Raw genomic sequence first — 7,702 nt, forward strand, 5'->3', positions numbered from 1 at the left:
ACAGCTAGATATTAGTTACCAGGACTTATGTTTATTTCCCCCAAAAAAGGAGACCATATGGAATAACAGATTCAATTGGGGTTATCACCTAATTAACTTTAAAGTAATCCACTGTCATTCTCTAACACTCATTTGCCTTTTGCACAAACTTGTGAGTTACATGGGTCTAAGAAAGGAACCACTATCTTTGTGTCTCAGAATTCTTTGGTGATGGCACTAATATCTGTGGTTCTATAAAATTTCACTATGATGATAGGAAAGGAGAATTCCAGGGGCTTCCACTTGGCTTTCCTACCATAATAACTCTTACTCTATAGGTCAGAAAGACAATACAGAGATTATGTCACATACTAAATATGGTAAATTTCTATGGTAATATGCCAATAAAACACAAAAAAAGTCAAATCCAAAACATCAATTGCCAAAAATGCAGGAATATGTTATTGAGGATCTAATAAAATGCTCTGGGTGAGCCAAACTAGTACTAATCCATAGATCCAGATCCAGAGCTTCCTAAGCACATCTGTTCTGGTTGAGGCATGGCACCACCTGGTGGAAATGATCTAATCTTGTTTAAAATTTAATAGAGGTGATTCTGAGTCCTGTGGATGGCCAGGACTTCCAGAACAACTACAATAATTCCAGGAATATTCTGACTAGTTAGCATTGGTTTAATTGGTCCAAGTTAGGAATATTGGGGTCATCTTCTACATCATATTACCCACAGAAGCTAAATATTGACAAAGAACACTCTCTATAGGTCTATTTTTTAAAATATATATTTATTGATTTCAGAGAGGAAGGGAGAGGAAAATAGAGATAGAAACATTAATGATGAGAGAGAATCATTGATTGGCTGCCTCCTGCATGCCCCACACTGGGGATCGAGCCCACAACTCGGGCATGTGCCCTGATCAGGAATCAAACCATGACCTCCTGGTCCCTGGCTCAACCACTGAGCCACACCAGCTGGGCGCCATAGGTCTATTTTTTAAAGTTGGTGTTCATTCAATGAGAGCATTTCTCAGTGCTTTAATGAGAGAAGTATCTCCTGGGTTCTTTCAAGACATAATAGCTAGAGGGGAGATGAACAGATTGCAAAAGAGAAATCCACTATAATGTTCCAATTTCTTTAAATCTTTAGATTCCTCCTTGTACCTTATATCAAGTAATAACAAGAAATAAGAGTTATAAAATTTGGAAAGGAAGAGGTAAAATTATCATTATTTGCAAATGAATGTCTTACCTATCTAGAAATAGTAATAGAATCTAGATATAGCCTGGCTGTGGTGGTGAGTAGATGAAGCATCATCCCATGGACCAAGAGGTCCCGGGATGTGGGCTCAATCCCCAGTAGGGGGCATGCAGAAGGCAGCTGATCAATTATTCTCTCTCATCATTGATGTTTCTATCTCTCTCTCCCCTCCCTTCCTCTCTGAAATCAATAAAAATCTATTTTAAAAAAATAATCTAGATACAAACTATTAGAACAAATAAGTTCAATAAGTTCTCTGCATATTAAATCAATATACAAAACCAATAGCATTTCTCACACATCAGTAAGCAACTAAAAGTATAATTTAAAATAAAATACTACTAATAATAACCAAAAATATGCGAAGTATTTGGGCATTAATGAAAACTGTATAAGATGTCTTATATAAAAAAAACTTTTATGCGAAGGATCTATTACCTTTGTGACAGCATGGAGGGACCTAGAGACTATTATGCTAAGCAAAATAAGCCAGTCAGAGAAAGACAAGTATCACATGATCTTACTCATATGTGGAATCTCATGAACAAAATAGCTGATGACCAAAATAGATCCAGGGACATAGAAGCATGGAACAGACTGAAACCTCAGAGGGAAGGAGGAAAGGATGAGCGGATGGAAAGAGATAAAAGAACTTGTATGCATATATGCATAACCCGTGGACACAGACAATAGGGTGGTGAAGGCCTGGGGCAGGTGAGGGGCTAGGGGGTGGGGTCAGCAGGGAGGGGAAATGTGGCAGGGCAGGCTAGAAGGGTCAATGGGGGAGAAAAGGGGACATATGTAATACTTTCAACAATAAAGATTTAATTTAAAACAACCTTTATGAAAAACATAGAAATTGATCTGAATAAATACAGAGCCATACTCTCGGAATACATGGCAATATTTTAAATATATCAATTCCACCCAAGTCAACCAATACATTTGATGCAATCAAAAGTCAAAATTTCATCTGTGTTCAGTAACCTCGATTGGTTAGAGTCTCATCCCAATATGCCAAGGTTGTGCATTCAATCGCTAGTCAGGGCACATACAAGAATCAACCAATGAATGCATAAATAAGTGGAACAACAAAAATTGATGTCTCTCTTTCTCATCCTGTTCTCTCTCTAAAATCAACTTAAAAATTCATTTAAAAAATCAAAATTTCACATAGATTTTTGAGGAACTCAATTAACATTTCTACAAATTATTTAGGGAATAAAGATTTACAAATAACTAAGTCAATTAATTAATTTTAGAAAGCGAGGGAAGGAAAGAGAAAGAAACATTGGTCAAATGCCTCCTGCATGCCCCTTACTGGGGATTAAGCCCACAACCTGGGCATGTGTCCTGACTCAGAATTTAACCTAGCGAACTTTTTATGACAACAATGCTCAACAAATTGAATTACATTCGCCAGGGGTCAATTAGGAGGCAGGCTTCAACCCCAAAACGTCCTGAGCCTACTCTGGGCACCACACCCACTCCAGTACACAGCTGTGCTCATGGGAATCCCATGGTCTGGTCTCTGGGCTCTTACCTCAGTACCTTTGTACCCTGACTGATTCCCTCTCATCATACAATTGTCCCTCTCTTTATTTATTTATTTTTCCCACCTTCTCTTCCTGCTCTTAAAACAGCTGGCTTTTCATCTTCATAAAAAGAGAATAGAAAAATAGACAGGGAAGATATTCCCAATGGGGAATATGCAACTGTTTTTGAGATATGAACTAAATCTATGTGTAGTAATATGGAAAAATATTCAGCATATTTTAGATTGCTAAGTGAAAAAACAAGTCACAGAAGAGCATGTCAAAATAAAAGCATATATTTTGTATGATTCCATGTGTTTTGTTAAAAAATTTTTAAATTTCTCTATCTAATCAAAGGTCTAAACCAATGGTTCTCAACCTTCCTAATGCCGCGACCCTTTAATACAGTTCCTCACAAAATTATTTTCATTGCTACTTCATAACTGTAATTTTGCTACTGCTATGAATCATAATGTAAATATCTGATATGCAGGAATTTGTATTTTCATTGTTACAAATTGAACATAATTAAAGCATAGTGATTAATCACAAAAACAATATGTAATTATATATTCAATATGTGTTTTCCTATGGTCTTAGGCGACCCCTGTGAAAGGGTCGTTCGACCCCCAAAGGGACCCACAGGTTGAGAACCACTGTGCTAAAGGGACTGCTGTAAAAAGAAGAAATAGGAAGAGAAGAAGGAACACAGGCATAAAGAATAAAAATGGTGACAAACAAGTACCTATCAAAAATGACTTTAAATGTAAATGGATTAAATGCCCCAATCAAAAGACATAGGGTAGCTGAGTGGATAAGAAAACATGACCCATATATATGCTGTCTACAGGAGACCCACCTCAGAACAAATGACTCTCACAGACTGATCGTGAATGGATGGAAAAAAAAATTTTCAGGCGAAAGGAAATGAAAAAAGAAAAGCTGGGGTAGCAATACTTGTATCTGACAAATTAGACCTCAAAGTGAAGACTATAACAAGAGATAAGGAAGGCCACTTCATTATACTAAAGGGAGCAATTCAACAAGAAGATATAACTCTGGTAAACATATATGCACCCAATAAAGGAGCACCCAAATACATAAAAAAACTTCTGGAAGATATCAAGGGAGATATTGACAGCAATACAGCCATAGTAGGGGACTTTAATACCCCACTATCACCACTGGACAAATCCTCTAAACAAAAACTCAGCAAAGAAACATCAATCCTAAATGACTCACTAGATCAGATGGAATTAATTGACATCTTCAGACATTTCATCCCTTAGACCACATATTAGGACACAGGCAAAGTCTCTTCAAATTCAAGAAGATAGAAATCATAACAAGCATCTTCTCAGATCACAATGGCATAAAATTAGAAATCAACTACAATAAAAACAATGAAAAAAATCAAACACTTGGAGGCTAAATAGCATGCTATTATATAATGATTGGGTTACCAAAGAGATCAAAGAAGAAATAAAACGCATCCTGGTAACAAATGACAATGAAAACGCAGCAATACAAAATCTACAGGACACAGTGAAAGCAGTCTTGAGAGAGAAGTTCATAGCTCTACAGGCCTACCTCAAAAAACAAGAAAAAATGGTAATAAATTATCTAACCCTACAACTCAAAGAGGTAGAAAGAAAAGCCCAGTGTAAGCAGAAGGAAGGAAATGATAAAGATCAGAGCAGAAATAAACAACATAGAGACAAAAAAAAAAAAAACAGTACAAAAGATCAACAAAACCAAGAGCTGGTTCTTTGAAAGGATAAACAAGATTGATGAACCTCTAGCCAGGCTCACCAAGAAGCAAAGAGAGAGGACCCAAATAAACAAAATCAGAAATGAAAGAGGTGAAGTAACAACCCATCCCACAGAAATATAAAAGATTATGAAAAAAATACTTTGACCAACTTTATTCTAATAATCTGGACAGTCTAGATGAAATGGACATGTTCTTAGAAAAATACAAGCTCCCAAAACTCAACCAGGAAGAATAAAAAAACCTGAATAGGCTGATAACTGCTGAAGAAATTGAAGCAGTGATCAAAAATCTTCCAGCAAACAAAAGCCCTGGTCCAGACGGAGAGGATGTGGAGAAAAAGGAACCCTTGTGCACTGCTAGTTGGAATGCAGACTGGTGCAGCCACTGTGGAAGACAGTATGGATTTTCCTCAAAAAGTTAAAAATGGAACTCCCCTGCCCTAACTGGTTTGGCTCAGTGCATAGAACGTCGGCCTGCTGACCAAAGGGTCCCAGGTTCAATTCCAGTCAAGGGCGTGTACCTTGGTTTCGGGCACATCCCAAGTAGGGAGTGTGCAGGAGGAAGTTGATCCATGTTGCTCTCTCATGGATGTTTCTAACTCTCTATCCCTCTCCCTTCTTGTCTGTAAAAAATAAATAAAATGTATTTTTTAACAAATGGAATTCCCATTTGACTCAGTAATCCCACTTCTAGGACTATATCCCAAGAATCATCAATCAGAAAGGATATATGCACCCCTATCTTCATAGCAGCACAATTTACAATAGCTAAGATTTGGAAACAGCCTAAATACCCATCAGCAGATGAGTGGATTAGAAAACAGTGGTACATCTACACCATGAAATAATACACCGCTATAAAAAAGAAGGAACTTTTACCATTTGCAACAGCATGGATGGAACTGGAGCACATTATGCTAAGCGAAATAAGCCAGTCAGAGAAAGATAAATATCACATGATCTCACTCATATGTGGGATATAATGATCAACATCACTGATGAACAAAAATAGATCCAGAGACAAATGGCAGGGGAGTGGGGGAGATTAGAGATCAACCAAAGAATATGTATACATGCATATTAGCATAACCAATGGACACAGACACTGACGTGGTGGGCGCATGCCCTCAGGGGTGGGAGTGGCTGGGGGCAGTCAATCGAGGGAAAAAGGAGACATATGTAATACTTGAAATAATTCAAAAAAATAAAAATTGGTACTTACAAAATAGTCATGATGTATAATACAACATAAGGAACGGAGTCAATAATGTTGTAATAACTATGTATGGTGCCAGGTGAGTACTGGAAAATATCAGGGGAACACTTTATAAATTTATGATTGTCTAATAACTATGCTGTATGACTCAAAGTAATACAAAATAATATTGAATGTAAACTGTTTGAGACAGCATGGAGGGACCTGGAGGGTATTATGCTAAGGGAAATAAGCCAGTCAGAGAAAGCCAAGTATCACATGATCTCACTTATATGTGTAATTTAATGCACAAAATAAACTGACAAACAAAATAGATCCAGAGACATGGAAGCATGCAAAACACTGACAGATCTCAGAGAGAAGGAGTGGGGATGGGGGGAGATTAACCAAAAGTTTTATATGCATATACACATAACCCATAGACACAGATAGTAGTGCGGTAAAAGCCTGGGGAGGGGCCAGAGCAGGATGGGGGCGGGGGGGCCCTGGGGAGGGAAAAGAGGACATCTGCAATACTTTCAACAGTAAAAATAAATTTAAAATAATAAACATTTTTAAAAGAAAAGGAATAAAATACTGATAGATACTACAACATGAATGAGCCTTAAAAATGTTAAGTTTGAGAACCAGTCACAAAGAACTTCATGTAATATGATTCCATTTATATGAAATGTCCAGAATAGGCAAAACTATAGAGACAAAGTAGATATGAGATTCCTTAGAGTTCAGAAGGTGAGGAGAGAGATTGGCAATGACTATTAATGAATACAGGTGTCCTTTTGGGAGCAATGAAACTGTTCTAAAATTGATGTTGGTAATGATTGTACAATTCTGTCTATATATTAAAAGCCATTTTGAATTGTATACTTTAAATGGGAGTTTTGCATAGTATATGAATCACATCTCAACATAGCTATTTAAAAAAATTTTTTTTTTACCAGTATCAAAGTACCTCACCAATCTGGTACCATAATTTACTTTAAAAGATGAGGAAACAACAGGTACAAAGAGGACTCAACTTCCAAGTCTGGCTCTTTCCACTGTAGTAGTCCCCTCCTCCCCATCCATAGGGGATGTGTCCCAAGATCTGTAGTGGATGCCTGAAACCAGTTAATACGACACCCTATATATACTTCTTTTCCCATCCTAATATATAAAGAGCCAGGGTCCATAACGACCAGACAGACGACCAAACTGTGGGCCCCAGGCCGCTGGGGCATGGTGGCAGGAGGGATCTGAGGGCCTCGGGCCTCCACAGCCCGGCAGCGGGAAGGGTCTGTGGGCCCTGGGCTCCAAGGCACGGTGGCAAGAAGGGTATGTTGGCTCCAGGCCAGCTATGTAGGTCCCAGGCTCAGGCAGCCGCAGGTGGCTGCAAAGGGCCCAGGCTCAGGCCGGCAGTGGCAGCAGCAGCGGGGTAATGGGGGTGGCGCCTTCCCCTGATCCACCAGGTTGCCTCCTGTAGAGGGAGGCCAGACTGCTGCTTAGGAAAGGGGCCGAGGCAGAGGTGGTTAGGGGTGATCAGACCAGCAGGCAGAGGCAGAGATAGTTAGGGTGAGCGGGGCTGCGCGCATGAGGCTGTCAAGGCTTAGGCAGCCGCAGGTGGCTGCGAAGGGCTGAGGCGTGGCTGCAAAGGGCCCAGGCTCAGGCCTGCAGTGGCGCAGGGGAGCAAGTTAGGGTCAATCAGGCCGGCAGGCAGAGGCAGTTAGGGGCGATCAGGCAGGCAGGCAGAGGCCTAAACAGGCAGTCAGACATACCCTGAGGGGTCCCAGATTGGAGAGGGTGCAGGCCAGGCTGAGGGACACCCCCCCACCCCATACACATATTTTGTGCACTGGGCCTCTAGTACATACATAACTATGGTAAAGTTTCATTTATAAATTAGGCAAAGAGATTAACAACAATAACTAATACTAGAGAACAATT

Source organism: Myotis davidii, unplaced genomic scaffold (assembly GCF_000327345.1).
Source record: "Myotis davidii unplaced genomic scaffold, ASM32734v1 scaffold626, whole genome shotgun sequence".
In the NCBI taxonomy this organism is placed as follows: Eukaryota; Metazoa; Chordata; class Mammalia; order Chiroptera; family Vespertilionidae; genus Myotis; species Myotis davidii.